The following is a 20,460-nucleotide window of genomic DNA, read 5'->3' as shown; positions in this document are numbered from 1 at the left end:
AATTCTTTGCATGAAAATTAGTATGTGGCTTCAAACTTCCACAGGTAGGCGTACAACAATGGCTATTCAACTATACTGGTTGAGAATGGACAGAACCGGTGATACAAGGGCCAACCGTACCTTATGAAACACAACTATTTATAGACTTGTTTTGCTATAGGGAGGCTGGTGAACATGCTGAATAAGAATTACCTCAGTTCTGCAGCTTTCTATGTCTTTTTAATGCATTCTGTTTCAGGGTCACTTTCAATCAATATTTCATTTACTTACTGAGATTGAATGGGCGCTCTGAGACACAGTGTGCTGTTTATCATACAGATCGGACACCTCACGCCAGCCCGGAGCGTTCCGCCGCGCCGGGAGCTGTCCGTTCAGCACCACCGCGCTGCCGCTCGGAGCCGCATTGCCCTTTTTTTCTTTTTCACCAGGAGCTTTTCTTTCAGCACCACAGCATTGCACTTAGACTTTTTAAACGGCTGCGTTCCTCTTTGGTCTGAAGAACAATTTCGTCTGCACTTCCAGTTATTGCTATTACCTGTAGGACTTTCAATCCTATTTCACCCTTGCCACCCTTTCCCCGAGCAGTTTTAAGGTATCTATTTCTGTGGAAGTCATTTTTCTCATTGAATGATCAGAAACAAAGATAAATTCTAACCTTTAACGGCTCATTCCGACTCATTGCTTACAGTAGATCTAAACTCTTTTTTCTGCTTATTCGACTCCTTCCAGCTTCCCATCACATCTGTAACAAACTTTTAAAATTATATTGCCACACCACCATGCACAAGCCTACCTGCACAGTAGAAATAGATTATTCCATCACATTCAGATGGTTAACAGAGGTTAGCACGTCCTGTATTTATATATATATATATTTATATCGCTTTCTAAGAAAGTGCATATTAATGTTTACTTTAAAGAATGTGTAAATGGTGCTATCAAGAAATCTGATCAATTTTATCCCAGTCTTTTTGTGTACCACTTCGAATGTATGAGATTTATTTTTCTATTGGAAAAAAAAAAATAAACAGTCTGAAAGCACTAAAATTGGTAGATTTTAGTAATTTTACAGTGAATTGAATCCCTATGTCATAGAATCATTAAAAAATTCAAGGATGGGTCATGCAAATTACTATATGCTTATTGATAATGCTCACACATGTCTGGACACTCTTTAGTCCATCTGCTGACTCCTAAATGTTTCACTTGAGACAAGATGTCTGCACACTCCAAATTTTAAATGCTTTGATGTGGATTTTGGGTGGATTGAGGGCTACTGTTTACCACAGATTCACAGACTGAGACTGGTTTATTCTATAGGTGATAGAGATTCAAATGGTATTTTTAAAATGCGAGAATAACATGGCTTAGCGTGTCCCTATCTGGTGCAATGCAGTCCCTGTACATATAACATGCTGCATCTCTAATAAAAATGGTTGAAAAAATCTTTAATGAAAAGAGAACAATATACTCTATATTATAGTTCTATAAATATGTTTGCTTCCAGAAGTTTTGCATCTTTGTTTTTTTCCTCAAAACTTAAATAGTCTATAATAATTTCTTGAAATTACATGTTGATGCCTTTTGTTCAAAGGGTAAGTACTGTGCTGCTTTAACTGGTTCTTGGCAGGCAATTTTACACACAGCACGTTCTGCTTGTAGCTGTATTCATGTATTTTTCTCTTAAAATTGTACTTCCCTATTGTAGAATAATTAATTTAGAATTTGTTATTTTAAAAGTAAAGTATTTTTTCTATACAGATTAATACAATAACCTCTATATTATATAAGCAAAAAGATATGCAGAAAGGTTTACATTACATATAAACATATTTACTGTTATTTGTAAATAAAACCTTTTTTGTGATTAAATTAAGAAGTAGTATAATTTCAGGTTTATAATGCAAATATTGTTTAAATTGAAAGCATTCAGTATTTTGCTTACAGTATATTTTTAGAGATAATTTAAAATGTGTAGCTTTAAAGAAAAAAATTTTACAGATTTTTAGTGAGTAAGCAGCTCTTTCCACATTGTTAGGGCACAGAAGTTCCAATTGCCACATTAATCAAAGTATTGAGACTACAAAATCCATTTCATTTAATCTCATTATTGAATAAACAGCTCTGTAGTGATGCCTATTTGTACTTGTTTCTCTAATAAAAATGCAACTGTAGCTCTCAACACAAATTAGTTTTAATTATTTAAATGATATGAATTTGTCAAACATAAATAATCTAACACCTGGTTTGCCTTCTCGTTTTCTGAAAAAAAAAAAAAAAGTGTTTCATGAAAACTAGTAGAGGATGATAATGGGGAATAACAAAGGTAGGTCTTTGTATTTATTCCAATTCTATTAATTTTGAAAAAGGGCAAATGTGAGTTGATTTCCATTTAGGAGGGTGAAAAAGTAGTCTGTCTTCTTGCTGCACAAGGACACGACAGAACACAGCAAGGCAGAAGGATGTCTCACATACACTGGCCCTATGCTTTTATCAGAGAACTGTGGCAATGATTTAATTTAGCATCCTTCTTCTGAATACAAGGATAATGTTACCAAGTGATAAGTGGGGTAGGTTTTAAGACAATCAAAATGCCAAAATCTGCCATAACAGTTACCAGTATATGTGAAACAAACCTTCTCAGGCTAAAGAAAAGAATGAATTTCCCTGTTTTGTCTTTGTTATAGTAACTTCATTTCAGGACCTTAGAAGAGGAGTACCCTAAGTGTCAGAAGGGTATAATATCATAAATAAACCAATTGGCAGCCAACTCTGAAAATGGAGATCCATTTGTTTTCTCCACAGCATAGTATAATTATGTTTGCTGTTTCTGTTTCATGCTACATTTTGTTTTAAAATATTTGGTATTTAAAATTCTTCATATCCTAACCCACTACCCTGAAATCATTTATCATTTGGTTGAGGAAGTATATAATTCAGTTGTGGTTCTTGGTGGTGGCCTCATATGGCACTTCAAGCAGTGATAATTTGTATGACTTTCTGTATATTAAACAATTCTTTAATATTGATTCTGTTTGTGGTGTATTAACTGTTATCCTTTCTTGGTGAAGGAAGTGTGCTAAGCACACAGTTTCTGTCTTAAATCAACAAGGCAATTTTAGAGTCACATGAAGCTGTTGAAACCTACCACTCAGTAGTTTGTCTGCCAGATTAATCATCTTTATTGTTCCTTCTGGAGATGTCTTGCTTCCTTTGTGCAAAATATTTCCAGCAGGCAGGCTTATAGTGGGAAGTTATGACACTCCCAGGGTATGATTATGTGACCATCACATTTATTATTGTGACCTACATGTTAGTAACATAGTTCAGGGTTTCAGAACTAATTTTTTTAAAATGCAGATTGCAGATTTTTTCTTAAGCTTTTTTTTTTCATAGTGCATTTTCTCTCAAAATATTCCTATAATTATTTTGTGTTAGTAGTCCCTTCTAAGTGCCATTAATTTAAAATTCTTATACTCAATTTTTGCATATCAGCTTGGTTTTTTACACTGTTTGCAATATTTAATTATTGTTAAATAATCAGTGAACATACTACAGGGAAGTACTGTGAGACTACTGAGTTAGTTTTGATGTCATTGGAATTCAATTAAATGTCAGTAGTAAAAATAAAATTAAAGAACTATAGTATGCAACTGCTAAACAAGAATGAGCATTTTATTAAGTTCTTTTTATTTTTATAAAATTTTATGGATTTATTACTTGAAACTATATAAATAAGGAAAAACCATGCACAAGAAAGCAGGATGTTTTCAAAGCTCTTACTATACATCAGAGGACATTAGCTTGTAATCTAGATACATAAATGAATATAAGTAAAATGATAGTATTATCTTTGCTGATGTTGCATTCAATGCTGCAAAGTAGCTCAAGAAATCTTCATGTTACTGAAGATATTATGATCATAAAGATAGCTTTAAGCAAAAATATTAGGATAATCAAATTTCATATTTATATATTTGAAACAATATGAAGTTTTATCTCAGTTTTTCAATATATTTCCCTAAATAAGTGTTTTTTTCTTAATAAGAGTTCTTTGTTACTTAATATGAGCTCTTAATAAAGTGTGTTTATGGGGGTAGGGGGAAGAATTAACACTAATATTTTTACTCTAATGTATTGATCAAAAGTAAATATCATTTTAAAATCAGCTGCTTGTTTTCTCTTCTAAAAGCTTACTTGGCAATGTGTCACATTCCAGACTTTTTGAAATGTTATAATAGCCTCACCTGGCAGCAGCTATTCTTGGCACAATACATTATTCCTCTTTCAGTACCTAGAGGATGTAACACACATCATTGAAACAATTCACTTTCTGCTGTGCATGCTAATTTTAAATTCAGATTGGAGCTTTGAGAATTTTGAGCTTGATAACATGAAATGTAAACAGAAGAGGGCCATAGTTGAGAACCTCTTTTTACATGATAGTTGATGGAAACGTCAGTGATATTTTTGCTAGCCTTTGTGTCTGTTTATGTGAACATTTTAATTGTACACATATCTGTAAGACAGTATAGCTCAAAGTACTAAATAATTTGCATCCAATTTGTATAAAGTGATTTAATTTGCAATTTTCCTTCATTTCAGTTAAGGGAGTTGGTGTCTTGTGGTATTGTCTTCAAACTTTATATTACCACACAAACACATGTTAGCATGAGCAGCTGCAGACTGTGAGATGTAGAGAAGGTTGAAGAAGCAGTAACAGTGTGATTTTACAAGTCACAGGACTCCAAAAGTATATCATACAGATAGATTTACAAAAGGAAGAAAATATTTTACTTTTTATTATAATGCTTCAAAGAGCAAGTATATTTTCGCTGAATTCTTAGTCATACCCTGTCAATACACTCAAATCTCACAGAAATTTATTCTGATATTTAAAAGTGTTTTCAGATGTCTTGTTATAATCAATTTGCCCTCTAAAATTCAGTTCGTTTTTTCCTCCCAATCAAATGACATCACTTTCTGTACAGTGCAAAAGGGGAAATTTTGAAACAAAGGCTGTTCCTAATCAAACTGCATTACTGACTAGGAGCCAATTTGATTGCATGTGACTAATGCATTAATTTTATCATTATTGTAGATCATCAAGGCAAGTAACAGAGTTCCATCACTAAGTACAATTTTAAGTGAGAAATTGGATTATATTTTGCTCCCAACATCACTGGGCCTAGTAGAGTTCCTGGCATCCATGGGTTTAAATGTCTGCTCTTGCTATATTCTACATTATGTTCAAGCAGAATTCCTGATGAAAAACACTAATTCCGATTTTAGCTGAACGTTCATCTTTCTATATACAAATATTAAAAAATAAATCTTTAATTCATGTGTTTAAGCAAAACTCAAGTGGGCATAAAAAAGGGCACGTCAATGAATGAGCTGGCCAAATTTGCCCCTATGTAGGCAAGTAAATCACTTCTATCTGCAGATTTGTATGGCACTCCATATTGCTCACAGGCTAACCATAAAGTTCACAGCAGCTTGGTGTGGTTTGGTGGACAATCTGCTTTGAAGGTGCTAAACTGCTTTGTACTGGTGACCAAAAATAATGTAGAAACCAGTAAAGGTTGAAGTGATGAGTGCCAGCCTAAGTGAGCAACTCTATAAATATAGTAACTAAAAGAGATGTTATTTTCCCAAACTGAAGACTTAGAGGAGAGAAATCTACTACAGAAAACCTGTCTCTAAAGTTTCCAGCTTTGCCTCTATTTGAATTCCAGTGCAATCAATTGAGATTTTTTCTGAAGTGAAAACCTTGAAAGCTATGACCTCCAGGAACAGTGACGATTTATACTGTAAAATTTGAATGGTATGGTTGAAGTTCAATCTGCTTTCATCAGTACTTAAAGTGGGGGGTACTAATTTCAAATTAATCACTAATTGGAATTATTCACCATGTTGATCAATCCTGTTCAAAATTCAGTGTTAATAGATGGACCTCACTGGGGTAGGCTTTAGATAGACATAGCAAGGAAAAGACTTGAAAAGAGTTTATGTTATATATATAGGAGGGCATGCTCCAGAAAAGAAATATTTTCCAGAATCACACAGTACTGTAATAAACTTACAATATGTTTACTAGCATTTTTGTTAAAAACAATTAAGTGTTGCCATTTCAGTTTAGACATGAATATCCTTAGTGCTCTACATATAAAAATCACTGAGCAAACCCTGATGATAGTTCTATGAAACTCTACTTCCAGCTCTTGAAAAGATGGTTGTTAAGCATTCAACAGCAATAATGTTTTTTAATATCCTACTAAGCATTTTTCCAATACTGCATTTAATGTTTTCTTCAAAATAAAGAATCATTATTATGGGTGTGGCCTAAAAATGCTTCTATACTTATTGAATGCATACAGCAGATGTCATCCTAATATGGCATTGTTCTGGAATGACATCTTCCCCAATTCTCTTGCCTTTAACATGAGATAAATTGATTGATGTAATTTTCTTTTTCACTTCCAATATCAGTAGCAGAAAAAATGGAAGTTCTTTAATACAAAAAAGGTGAATTGGCAAGGTTTCATCATTTATAAGAATGCTTTGTAGGACAGGAAATTACCTGGTTGGCTAATATTTACCTTTTAATTCGAAGAAATACAGCCATATGTGTCTTTAAACTATCTGTCCATTTCCATACACTCTCAAAATACATCTTGGTTTCAAAGTGGGTATAACAGGATAAAGTAAATAATCAAATATACCCTTTGTTGTTAATTTTTCATAGGCTTATCTATCTTATCTGATTGATAGAACAAGCACCTAGCACAGTAAGATGCCACACTGGTTTGTGAGCTGCAGAGTAGGCAAAAAAAAAAAAAAAAAAAGCCAGTATATGCTTCCAGTGTGTATATATATTTGTATATGTTTATGTTTTTTGCAGAGAACACTTTCCTGGACTGCACATCATTATATCCAAGCCAAAATGTTGTATTCCCCCTGCACGAATACTTCAAATTTAATGAATTGTAATTTTGACAAAGTTTTTTTTAATCAAAAATTTTCTGTCTAGCTCACTTGAAATAAGAATGCAATTTCTACAGAAGTGTTCAGAAAACTGGAACTGTCTTAGGAGGGTAAGTTAACACCTCATCTGCCTCAAGGAAGCAGCAAAGAGATAATTTTGGCTACACAGACTCTGGATTTTGTTTAGAAAAATGAGACCAACTGTAAATAATTTTAATATCAGTGTTTCTGAAAATGATTGAATACTACTTCAATTGAAAGATGCATTACCACTGGAAGTCTGTTTTAAAGTTGCAGCATGTTGTGATCACTGATTATTACAAATGATCCTGACTCCTGAACCACTTGCTGCAGTTTCAATGTCATAACTGTGCTATTTAGGGTAGAGACAGTAAAGGTCAAGCAAGTCAGCCTAAGCCCATTGTGTCTGAGAATTCCTTCTATCTGCAGAAAAACAAAACAAAACAAAGGGTCATGTCACTGACACTTACAAGTCCAGCAATTTATTCCTCCTTGGAGATTTCCTTATCATTTTTTTTTTCAGATGGATTAAAAGCCAAGTTTACTCAGTGCAAGGTCCAAGTGTAAGGCTATGACCACACAGTTCTGGGCAGATATGTTTTGAAAGTTTGTTTTACAGAACTTGAAATTAATGCCCACTTTGGCATATGTCTCTCAGCAAGCAAGCATAAACCTCAGAGAAGCACAGAGTTAGAATAATGTCATCTTTGGTTTTACAGTCGTTTTCACTTGACTTAGTTCAAAGGAGAGCACATGCATGAAAAGCTTTCTACTACATAACCAGAGATTGGTCAGAGCTCTGCCATTCATTGTGGCATAACTTAAGCTGTTTTGGACAAAATTATTTTTATATCACAGTCTACATACACCTATTAATAACATCAAATATTAGGCATGAAGTTGAAATAGCGCTGGAAATGTTAAGAAAGATGAAGAGATTTGAAAATGCAAGTGCTGTATGAAAGAAGGTGTAAGTAAATTGACTGCTAATAAAATGTTGAAGAATGCCATCCTGGTTAAACACCAGCTCTTAATTGTAACAGCATTTGCAGCAGTGAAGCAGTTGGTAAACACCCTCTTTGTAAATGGTGTGGCTTGGGAGGAAAAAATTTCTGAAAAAAATAAAGTCTCTCCATGTATAAGTCCCTCCTTGAAGTACATGAAGCTATTCTCACTGTTAAAGCCAATCTGTTTTTTTCAGGTAATGTTATTATTACATAAACTCTAATGAAATGAATATTAATGGTTGAGCCTGATAAGTTATTCAGTGTAGAAAAAAATCTAATTTTTGGTTTCATAAGTATTGTAAGTCTCAAAACCCACTGTTCTTCATACATCCATCAGTGCTACTGAATTAAAAAGGCCTCTCTGTATCAGTATAATTTGGGCCTACGTGAGAAAAACATAATAAAACTGGAAGTGTTATTGCTTTGATTACTGATTTTGCAGTAGTGCCCATGTTGTATAATGTGCTCTGCCCACAGATAAGGCATTGTGTGCTGGTACTTGTCTTAATGAGGTGAGTGGAATTTGCAATTCAGTGAGGCTTTTTAGAGTTCAAAGTAAAGGACAAAGGCATGTGTAAAGAGACATGTGAACGAAAATATCACTGAGTGCCACATTATTCCTTCTAGGCCCTATTCCATAATCAATTTGAATAAGTTAATTGATGTAGATACAGTTCAGCCTGGCAGAGATGATAATCTTAATTAGGAAAAATGGTCACACTGCAGGGATGCAGACTGCAACTGGAGGTGCACTTGAAATAAAGATCGGATGTTATCAGTTGCGGAAATTGTTTCTAGCTCCTGCATATAAGGCTCATTTATCAAAGCCCCAAATGTTCTGACAGTTTGCATTGTACAAGTCACCTCTAAGGCAATACTCTGATGTCTTATTGAGGAAATGCTGTTATTCCTGCCTGTGTGCTTTCCTATATAGAAAAGTCTAGAACCCAACCTGCATACCCAGCCTGAGGCTTGAGTATGTAAGATGTCTTTATCAAATGTGACTAACTTAGAGGTACATCCCTTATGTGTAACACCATCAGGTAGGTTTGTGTGACAGCCTGTGACTGTTGTTTGAAGATATTAAATTTCATTCTGAGACTCATTAGTACAGATTTCTCCATTTTCACTAGGTAGCAGTGGAAATAATTCCTTGCTGACGTTGTTCTGATAAACTAACCTTTGTCAAAAGGACAGTTCCTGCCTACTCACCACATTTTTAAATACATCTATGCAACCAAAATATTAAAAAGTTTTAATGATTATATGCTCAAAAAATTATCAGTAGATGTCATTTGTGTGATATAACACCAGTTAAAATTTTTTAAAAGCGCTGACAATTTTAAGCACCTGCAATAAAGCCAAAGAACGGAAATTACATTACTTGGCCTTTATGTAATTCTGTATTCTGCTTTAGAGGTTTGCATATATCACTACTATCACTGTGGTGGTGAAGTATGAGCACTTCATCATTTCACACGGATTCATAGTCACATTGCTAAAATTCTGCTTTTACCCCATTCCACCAAATGAAAAAATTAAAAAATCTACTCACAAGGTGGTCCTATCTAGATCTGTGAGGAAGGCAGTTAGAACATTTCCACCAGAAAATAATCACACTAGATGCAGAGAAATCAAGGAGCAAGTACAAAAGAAGAGCAAAAAACCTTATGGTTTGCTGTACTCCTAGCAGTAAGCTCTGAGAGAATGGTAATACACATAATAGCATTGGTATAGCCTAAGTAATGAGTAAAACCCAGCTATTTTTAGCAGAATTATTTGAAATTAATTGGGAAAAAAGAGCATACAACCACTTCAAAGAAAAAAAGAAAAAAAAAAAAAGAAAAAAAACAACAACAAAAAAACAAAAAACAAAAAACAAACAAAACAAAAAAAAAAGTAAAATCACATTAATTTTGCTTCCAACTGGTATTTCTAAAATGCATTAAGAATTTTTGTGCTATAACACAACCGTCAAATTTTAAATGCTTGGTAGAATAATAATTTTTTGGGAGAGAGGCATGATAGATATTGGAGTGCAAATGTGAAAAGAAAAAACTTGTCTTATTTTAGCAGAATGAAGTCAGTTTTCACTTCCACTTTGCATTCAGTGATGTTATATATAATTTAGCACATGCATATGTGTATACATATATTTCTTTGAAAGCTAAAATTCGGCCACTTTCCATCATCAGAACCACTGGCCAACAAAATTCTTTCATTTCCCTCATCTTCTCCTTGACCACAACATTTTTAAATTTGTGCTTTGAAAACCTATTTTCCTATTCAAAGGAAGCCTGAGTAATTAACATGCTATGGAAAACATGGATTTAAACTCTTAGTTTTGCTACTGGTAAGGCAGTCCACTTGTCCCTTTCTTTATATAAAAGATGGCTTTCAACTTTACTACCCCATTACATTCTCTAATTAAGTCTTTTAATGCATGAGCTTGCTAAGCCTCAGGCTCTATGGTCAAGAGCATGTTTCAAGGTAACAGTAAATCTGGTAAATCTGGTAGCCTGCTTAAGTTCTCTGCTGCATTCCCAAATGCACACTTGCTGATAACTAGTTTTTTTCAGTTTAATTTTGCACATCTCTAGATTAGCACCCTTCATGACTTCCTCTGGGAGGTTTTTCCTCAACTCTTTTAGTCAGTCATTTTTCATGGTACCTTATCTAAATTTTCCTTGTCATTTTCATTTACCTCCTTCATATTTTATAGCTTTTTCTCTCATTGACTACTTGATAATATGAAAGAAATTGAACAGATGCTCTCACTAAACAAAAGGGAATGAGGGCTCAATGATGAAAGAAAATAAGAAATTATCTCTTTTCTTCTTCACTTGCATGAATAATTCCCACACAAAGAAGGGAGCAAACTTCCATTAAGTCATATATGTGAACTGATTACAACTTAGTCTCAGGCAAATAGCAGAAAGTCCTTCAGAGGTACACATGTGAATTTGAGAAAATAAGAATGCAAACTTGATCCAAAAAGTACAAAGCCTGTCCTCTAAGAATATTTTTTATTTTAATTCCCTGAGACTTGCTTATGACTGGAAGGGTCTGAGTATCTCCATAACCACATGTGGCCTTGTGTCTCTCCCATGTGTAAAGGATCTGCTAGGATAGTATTAGTCACTACTTTCAGAATTAACATAGGGAAACATCTTTGCTGGTTCACAATTATACACAATATTGCATTGACTCAATCAAATTATGTGCTTTACAAGGCATTTCAGTTAAACTAGTGAAAACTTACCTGGAAGAGGGCACACCAAATTTTCAGTAATTCTTTCCTGATTCAGAGCAGGATTTAAAAGCATCCACATAAAAGAAAATATAAAAAATATATTTGGCAATAATTTGATATCAACCAAACTAAAAATCATGTTTCTGCTTTTTCCATCCAAGGTCGACAAGTCATCTCAAGGCACAAGAGGTTTCAGACCTAGAGTGTAAGATTCAGCAATAACCTGATTTGGGAACAAGATGTGCTTGTTTTGTGAGCCACTTTTCAGTCTTAAGATCTAGTTTGAAAGGTACCTAGGCAATTACAGGCTGAAATAGGCTCTTCATTTTTGGAAACACCCATTAAACTCATGTTTAATGCTTTTGAGATCACACTAGGCATCTATCTACATCTTTGTACACCTAAATAATCTTTACAAATCCAGCCTTTAGGCTGGGATTTCATTACTCTTTCTGGTTTTGAAGCAAAAACTACATTAGAGTCCCACTTCCTCAGGCACCTTGTCCTCTCTCTTCTCATCTGAAGTTTCCAGCCTTTTCCAGTCTTATAGCAAAGCTAATAAAGCTTGGAGGCATCATTTCCAAAATTAAATTTAAAAATTGCTAAAAAATGTTCCAAGTACAGTAAATAAGACGAGCAGTATTTTGACACAGGCTTTTTCAATGCACAGTTTGCCCTCAGCTTTATTATCACAGGTGAGGTAGCAAGCAGCAGCACACGTGGCAGGATTTCTTGAAGCCAGATTGCTAATTCAATGCTTATTCCTAAGTTTTCTGCTTGTAAAAGATCCATCCAGTAGAAGTTTCATAGCTAGTCTGTCATTAGCAGATTCCCAATAATGTGATTTCTTTATTTATTTTGTAAAAAAAAATATATATTACATAGATACTTTCTGTCTATAGCATTTTTAAATGTTTCTTTATTTGTGCATTTTATACATGCATTTACATATGTCTGGGTTTTGGGTTTTTTGTTTTGTTTTTTTTTTTTGTTTGTTTGTTTGTTTGTTTGTTTGTTTGTTTGTTTGTTTGTTTGTTTGTTTTTTAATTTAAAAGGGGCCTGATCCAAGCCAATAGATGTGAAGGAAATTAATCTCGTGAGCTTTGGAATATCACCTTAGAAATTATACAGCAGAATTTTCTTGAGCTATAATTAGTTGTCCTTTCTAGTGAGCTGTTTCAAAGTCTTTTACAGTTGATTTTTTACAGCCCTTGTCAAAGATTGTTAACCTATGATATGATCTCTTCTAAATACAGGACAGTACATAACCCTCAGAGGCATTTACTCATTTCATGCCTCTAGGGGTTAGACACTTAATGATATCCTATCAACATCAGTGAAAATAAATGCAGAATGTGCCTCATCAAGCACTGAATCACAAAATCATATAGTTTTTGAGGTTGGAAGGGAACTCTTGAGACTGTGCAGTGCATTCCCACTGTTCAAGCAAGGTCAACTGAAGATTTTGCTGAACTTCAAAAGATTCCTATCTGCTTAATTCTCCAGCCTGTTTATGTCCCTCTGAATGGTAGCACAGCAATCTAGTATATTATAGCCATTTCTCCAGGTTTTGTATCAAACTTGGTCAGGATGAGCCCTTCCCCATCACCTGTGTCATTAATGAAGGTGTTAAATGGTATTGGTGCCAATATTTGATCCCTGGAGCACACTGTTAGTGATTGACCTCCAGCTGGTCCCCTTCTAACCCTTCTCCAGGCTAAACAGCCCCAGCTCTCTTGTCTGTCATCCTATGGCAGGTGCTCCAGTCCCTGCTCTGTAACCCTTCCCTTGGCCCTCTCCAGTAGCTCCATTTCTCCCTGCTACTGAGGAGCCCAGCACTGGACACAGATGAGTATTGGGGATCACCTCTCTCCACTTGCTGGCAACACTCCTAATTACAGCCAAGGATTCCTTGACCTGCTTTGTCATGAGGGCAGATTTTTTACTTGTTTTGCACCATATTCTCCAGATCTTTTTCTACAAAACTGCTTTCTTGCCAGTTGGCCCCATAAGGCATTGTTACGTGAGGTTATTTCTCCCAAGGTGCAGAACTTCACATTTTTCTCTGTTGACTAAAGGGAACAGGCCAAAATCTGGCCTTCTGATGACCAGGGAGGTGATTCTGCTTTTTGCCCTAGTCCAGCCTCTTAGGATCCTGATTTTCACTATTGCAGCAGTCAAAGGATGTCTCTGAATTCCACACCCCTGACCACTCCTTCCCTGTTTGTAAGTATCAGGTGCAGCACTCATTCATTCCTGGATCACCTGTGTCACAAAACTGTTGTCAGTGCAGTTCAGAAATCTCCTAGTTTGCTTTTCCTTGCTATGTTGTTCTAGCAGATGTCAGAGTGACATGTCAGGCAGAGGAACCAATTGGGAATATGAGACTTCTTCAAGCAGTTTGACAAAGATCCCAAGCACTCCTTTCCTATTAGAACGATCTGTGTTGATCTGCCCACCAGTTCCCAACACAGCAGCTCATCACTCATCACTCATCACAAGGCAGAACTCCAGGCATCCCAGCTTGTTTCTCACACATAGGACAGCTCCCTCTGGCATTCCCAGCCTGTGGTTCTTAAGGAGCCTGCATTTGTGTTTTGCAGCACTCTGTTGTGTCATCTGTCCCACCACGTCTCCACTGTTTTAACGAGGTCATAATCCTGTAAGGGCACACAGACTCCTTGTTCTTTCTGTTTGTTTTGCAGACACTGTGCATTAGTGTACAGGCATTTCAGGGGGCACTCATGTGTGCTGACTCCCCATGAAGAGAATAAGAAATTCCCTCACAAGACTGTGGCACAAGCACTTCTTTATTTACATCCTTCTGCTTCTGGCAATCCCACTTCAGGCTCGTATTTTGATTGCTGGTTTTGATTGTTTCTCTTCTGTTCACAGCACCTCAGATCCTTTGCCTGCCTACCCTCTCCCCCACTTGGTATCATGAAAGAAAGGATTAGCAAATATTGTCATGCTCTTTTCCAGATAAATTTTGACTTGTTAACCTCCTGTGAACATCAGCAGAAAGTACAATTTCTAATAAGGAGGTTTGTTTTTTTATATAAAATTTTGGCACACTTAAAACATTACTTCATTGCTCTTTATTAGCAAGAAGATTCAGGGGCTGGAGCTGTTAAGTCTTGCTAAAGCTGTTAGCCTCGTTCTCAAATAAATCTTTTAGGAAAAGCATGGTTTTACTTAAAATGCATTGAAGTATTTGACTCACCAATACATTTTCAGTCTATTATCAGATTTGGGTTCACACATTTATTGAGCAAATCTGATTGGTGTTGTTTACAATTAATAAATTACAAACTTTCATTCTGTATTATTGCTTGGGTTATAGCCCTCCCAAATGCCACTGTGGTCTTTTCTTGTGGTCTGTCATGTTGAGATAAAACTTTTAATGGTATAGTTTTCCTCCCTAGTGCTATTTCACCTCTTAGTGTTGTAATTCATTCTTGCTGCAAGAGTATTATCTTTTTTGTCTACATTTTCAAATATCTAAATTTGATGAGCTGAAGGCATTTAATTGTAATCAGTAAGATAGGATTAAAAATTGGAATTCAATAGAAAAAACCAAAATTTGAAATGTAAAACAAAAATCCTTTTAAAATTACATTTAATATTGGATTTGCTTGTTTCTTATTGTTTTTTATCAGCAAAATTTTAAAAGTTTGACTTTGTCAATGTATGACAAAAGCTCAGATTTATGGGGAAATTAGAATATTCTAGATATTCTAATATTATAGATAATAAATTAGCATCTTCTTTAGATTGAATGTTCATTATCTTGGCAGTGATTACTGTAGATATGTTTAGCATTTTTGCACACAGAAAAGATGTGTTTATCAGAGCCCACGTTGGACTCCATAGTTGTAAAATATTATCTGAATATTTTGTGGATTTTTTTTTTTTTTTTTTTGGTGATGCAGAGGAAGAAGCAGTGCTCTGATAGTTTAAATTTTCTTCTACACAGCAGTATAGCTGTCTTGGTAACTTTGACAATCTCAAATTAAGTACATACTTTCTTTTTACAGTACAAATTTAGCTATTTTAGAAAGAAATCTGCACAAACCAGCACAAAGATCAGAAAGAGCATTTTTTCAATCTCATAGAAGAGCATATTTTCTGTTGCCTCACTTTAGGTCTGAATGGATATGTGTGCCACAATTTCAACAACTTCCAGAAGCTGTTCACTTGTCAAAATCTTGTCTCATGGAGCTCTCAAGAAATCTATCACCTGCTTTCTGATACTCTCAGTTTCTGATGTAGTGACATAGGCATTAAAACACCTGCTTCAGTGCCTGCTGGAACTTGAAAGTTCATCCACATTCTAAGCAAATGTCACTAACTAGCACAGTAAGTGAGCATTCTAGGATAGGAGCTGCCCTGCTGTATCTAGCATTAGAAGTTATTATGTAAGGTGTTTAATGACACTAATATTCAGTTCTTACTTCTCTCCCTAGTGGTTGCTTTACTTACTGTATTTTTTTTCCTTTGACCCAGCAAGCATTTAATTATACTGTGCAAAATAGAGCAACTTCAAAAGAAATTTAAAATACTTTTCCCTAGTACCTTTTGCTATCATATGATGGCTAACATTCACTTAAAAAAAGGTAAAAAACAGAGTATGACACAAAACCTAGATTTTTACAAACTGGCTAAGTCCATTAACTGTTGAGTTAATTTATAGAATAAAGAATAAACCTAATCTCACTTTTTGTCCTCTTTTTAGGCAGAAATATATGTGTGTTCACAGTGCAATTTTCAAATGAGTTCCATATGTGAGATAATGGAATATGCAACTCAAATCATAGGGGCCACACATCAGAGAGAAAGCAAGGTTCTGGGGTGAACACCAAGCTGCAAAAATATGGGCACATGAGAAACTCTTGGCCAAAATCTAGATGTCTAGAGAACCTAAAAATTAAAATAAACACAACACAAACATCTTCAGAAATTACTAATATTTTTGGTTTCAGAAAGAAGTAAATGAGCATTTTCAGAATTTAAACAGGTTCGGTGCTAATTATCTGTAAAGTGCCTGCTTGAGTGGTTAGATATTTGCATGGGTTTGAGCCAACTACTGAAACACAAAGTACATGTGTAAAGTAATGGTTAAAGACATGAAAGAGTCTAGCCCACACTCACTTTTCTGCAAGTAGAAGTGCTAATTCTGATCTACAGCTCCCCAGCAGTATGATTTAATTTGTCACTCAGTTGTAAAATGGTACTCTACACTGAGATTAGATGTCCTTTCTTACAAATTTAGTAGGACTGAGTTGCCACTGTAAAAAATTGTGTAGGCCTGGTAGATGGGAAGCATCTCAGTCAGGGTGGATGGTGGGAGCAGAGCTACTCAGGGTAGCACAAAAAGAGAATGGTTATGGTGATGCATTATCTGTGGGTAGAAAATATATGACTACAGAGACAATTAGCTCAGCATGCACATGAACAGCTTAAGGAAGAGCAGCAGAATGGAAGCCACTTCTTTTGAAAAAAATATAAAATCAGTTTGGGGTGTTTGTGGTTTCATAGTATTGTTTTTTCCTCAGTGGGCTAATAATTTCTTCAGAATTTTGTATTTTGTTTTAGAAAAATACAGTTATACCATTTTTAGGCAAAGCCACGGAGTAGTTTAGGTTATCTTTCTTTTCTGAGCCCTAGCTAAAATGTTAAACTAAACAAGGAAAACTTTGAAAGAATACACTTAGATACAATGATTACTTACCATTATTAGCTGTACTTAATTTTTTTTAAATTTTCTCAAACCTTTAATATTTAAGCATTATAAATCAAGCCTAAGCATGAGAAGATGTGGTTTTAAAACCCAATTTGTGGACTGGTTTTCTGGTTTTGATTACTTTGATTTTCTCCTCCCCCACAAATGTAGCAAGTAGAGATGAAAGTTGGATAATGTGATTCTGGAAAATATTTACTTCTGGGAGCAGACAATAAAATGGAGATACATTAATAAATTGAATGAATAATTAGATTAAGCAGTAAAGATACTTTTGCATACACTTTTTTGTGATGACACATGAGACAGACTTTCACTGGAGTGAATCTAGTAGCTTTCTTGAAACCTAAAAATGTTTAAGGTCAACTACACAAACCAGAGCTTCAAGATAACCACCTCCCTTTGAAAACATGTCTTCATACAGAATATGTAGCTGCTTCTTGTGTGGATAGCAAGAAGCTGGAAAGAGGTGTGGGGGTTGAGAGGAATTGGTCTCCAGAAGGAATGAAGAACCAGACATTTTGCTCAGATTCATGAAAGTAAAAGAAAGTGAAATTTTTCAAACTCATGCTTCTTTTTATTATTATTTTTTAAATTTTCTTTTTAAATTTTATCTGAGATGAAGGAAAGATTTTTATCTGATATTAATACTTTTAGTCTTATTGTTATTTTTGAGGGAGTAACAAGACAGAGTTTGCAAGAGTTTATATTTTTCTTTGTCTTAGAAATTATATCATAGAAATATCTCAGATATGTTTTTGTAGTTTAGAATGCATCAAAATATGACTCAGGGATATATATGCCACTACTGTCCTGTAAAAACATTTTAAAAAGGAGCAAGCATGTTTTAGTGCCACGATAAAAAGGGATGTTAATAACCATTCTCACAGAAAAGTTATTTATCTAAATCACCACCATTCTTTAAAACTTTCAAAATACAATAAAACCTGAATATTTTTTTCATCATAAGCTGGAATTCAAAGCTGAGAGCAGCTAGCACTCCACTAATGACCTTTTTCCTTGATATTATGGCTAAAGGGAGTGAGTATTAAAATGTCCAGCATTTCAAGGTTGACACATCAGATGTCTTCTTGTTGTATTGACACAATTTGTGTAAAAGTGGTTTTTAGAATAAAACAGATGTACTGTGCATAGTTTAGACTTAATACTGTCTTATTATGATGAGGAGATTTTGCTGCTTGTTGTAGAATATTTTTTTAATATTTATTTTGTCACATGCACTCCTATCATAAGTGAATGTCTGTTGTGCACAGTACAGTACAAACATCAAATTGAAAACTGATACAAATAGTTGCAGCTAACAAATGTAATGACTGTGTGGGAATAAAACTGTTATGTTCAATGCAAAATAATAAAAAAATAGAGAGCAAAGAGGAGAGTTGGAAGCTTGTAAGAAGCAGACCCTTGGGAGCAGAATATGAGAGATAATATAGGCTTATGATTTTCATTAAAAGATAAATCTGATGCAGGTCTAGGAACAATAAAACATCATCAGAACTGTAAAGGAGACTGATAAATCCTTGCTCTAATCTGCTTCCTGAAAACATGCAAGAAATTAATGACTGTAGAAATGGAGTAATGGAAATAGGATTAAATGTAACAGTACAGTATCCTCAATGGTGCACATTTAAGAGTTAAAACAAGAATTTGTCATTAACTGGAAGATCATCAGCCAGAAGTGAATGAAAAAGAAGTTAGCCTTATAAGTGGACCAGAAGATGTCACAAAGAGAAACCAGCTGAGAGAAAGGTAAGTGTCATTCTAGAATATGCAAGAAGATATGCTTCCAGTAAAAATCTAAAATATTAGTATCACTCTGCACATCACTTCTCTGAAATACAGTAAACTGCTCTGATCACTCCTATTAAAAGGAACAAAACTTCAATCTGCGTGGGTAAAGGTGAGTGCTACTGGGATAACCAAAGGAATAGAAAGTCTTAAGAGAAGGATGCTATCTGTAAATACAAAAGTGAGTTAAACAGCAAAGGGAAAGACATAAAGGATCTTAAAATAAAAAAACAAAAGATTTTGAACTGCTCATGAATACATTGAGTCCTACCACTGAAATGCTTTCACGTGTCACTGTGGTATTTGAATGGCTTTTCATTGCACCAGCAGAGACAAAACCCAGCTCTTAAATGGTTGTTATTTCAGTCAAGACCTATAAAAGTGGTTGGGATTACTCAGTCCAAAGTTGTCCATTTCTTTAGCCTTAAGACAAAACAGGGTTCTAATTCAGTTTTGAAGAGATTTCTGTCTCATGTCTCTTAGCAAAGACAAAGATCCTGATCAGCACCCATCCTTCATTGCTTTGACCACCTCTTTTCAGAAAATCCTTCTCTTCCTTTAGGGCAGAATATTTACACACTCCTCACTAAGCTTCTTTTGAAATTACTTCCACCATCTTATTTCAGTAGCTTAATGTGCTGAGATAATAACCTTGGGTCAGCCTGGTCTTCTGCAGCATGAGGTACATTTATGATGCTGGGGAAAGTTATTGATCAAAGGATTGAAGCCAATGAAAAAAAAAAGGTATGATGGAACAGAGGAAATTTTGCAGGTTCCTGTGGACCTGAGAGACCTCAGTATTCAAATACCAAAATAAACATCCAAATTTATACTAACATGAGTGTAACTGGCTAGCAGAAATGCAGTATTTATAGCAAGTATCCAGTAGTAGAATTTCTGTAATGAGCATTCAGTAGTAAAAAAATTTCTAAACCAAAAATATCACCAATAAAAAAGGTCTACAAATCCACAAGATCATCTCTTTTGTAAAAATAGCTCTTGACCATACAGGTACTAAAAAGCCAATCAGAATAATGTATTTCTATTAATTTCACTTTTGAATTATGCATCTCTGACTTTTTAGCATCTCATTTAAGAAGCACATTTATAATTGATAGGAAAAGTTTGATTATTTTCCTGTGCTATCATATACTTTAAAATAATTGAGCCTAGAGGTGCAGAAGGCAGCTGCATTCTTCCTAATTGGGTTCATCTGAACTTTTTACAATCTAGTCTGAGAAAATTTAATTGATAATTAACAGCACTTCAGTTCTTCCACTCGTGAGGCTTTAAAAATACATGAAAAGCTGACAACTCATTGACTGAATGAAAAACAGTGTACACAATTAAATGTAAAGAAAATCTTGATTGCCTAAATCAAAGCTTACTGTGTTAGGCAGATGAATGAAATATGTTACATAAAGACTTCTTTTAATGTCCAAATTGGTTTTTAAATAGCAAATATATTAACTATCGAAATATTCAATGGCCCACCATGTTTCCCTCCCAGAGACCAAAGAGGAGCTGGCCATTCATTACAGGAGGTCAGAGGGTTTTTTCTGTGAGTCACAGCTTTCAACTGCTGACTTCTGGCACTAGGAAGTAATAAATGCTGTAACATTTAACACACAAAGTCCAGGCAG

General features: G+C 34.8%; 1 protein-coding gene across 5 annotated transcripts in view; it reads left to right on the top strand.

Moving 5' to 3' along the window:
* The window catches only part of NOVA1 (NOVA alternative splicing regulator 1), a 184,585-nt gene that overhangs the window by 139,869 nt on the left and 24,256 nt on the right, over positions 1-20,460 (top strand). For 3 of the 5 annotated variants that reach the window (XM_056492219.1, XM_056492218.1, XM_056492220.1), the window contains one exon: positions 1-692. This exon is cut by the window's left edge and continues 3,698 nt beyond it. The exons of the other annotated variants lie outside the window; for them this stretch is intronic. The gene's annotated coding sequence lies outside the window, so the exon portion shown is untranslated. Of the gene's footprint in view, positions 693-20,460 lie in introns of those variants that run through there. 5 annotated transcript variants of the gene reach the window in all.

Source organism: Oenanthe melanoleuca, chromosome 5 (assembly GCF_029582105.1).
Source record: "Oenanthe melanoleuca isolate GR-GAL-2019-014 chromosome 5, OMel1.0, whole genome shotgun sequence".
Taxonomy (NCBI): Eukaryota; Metazoa; Chordata; class Aves; order Passeriformes; family Muscicapidae; genus Oenanthe; species Oenanthe melanoleuca.
The sequence above is the reverse complement of the archived record's forward strand: the minus strand, read 5'-3'. Positions and strand labels throughout refer to the sequence as shown.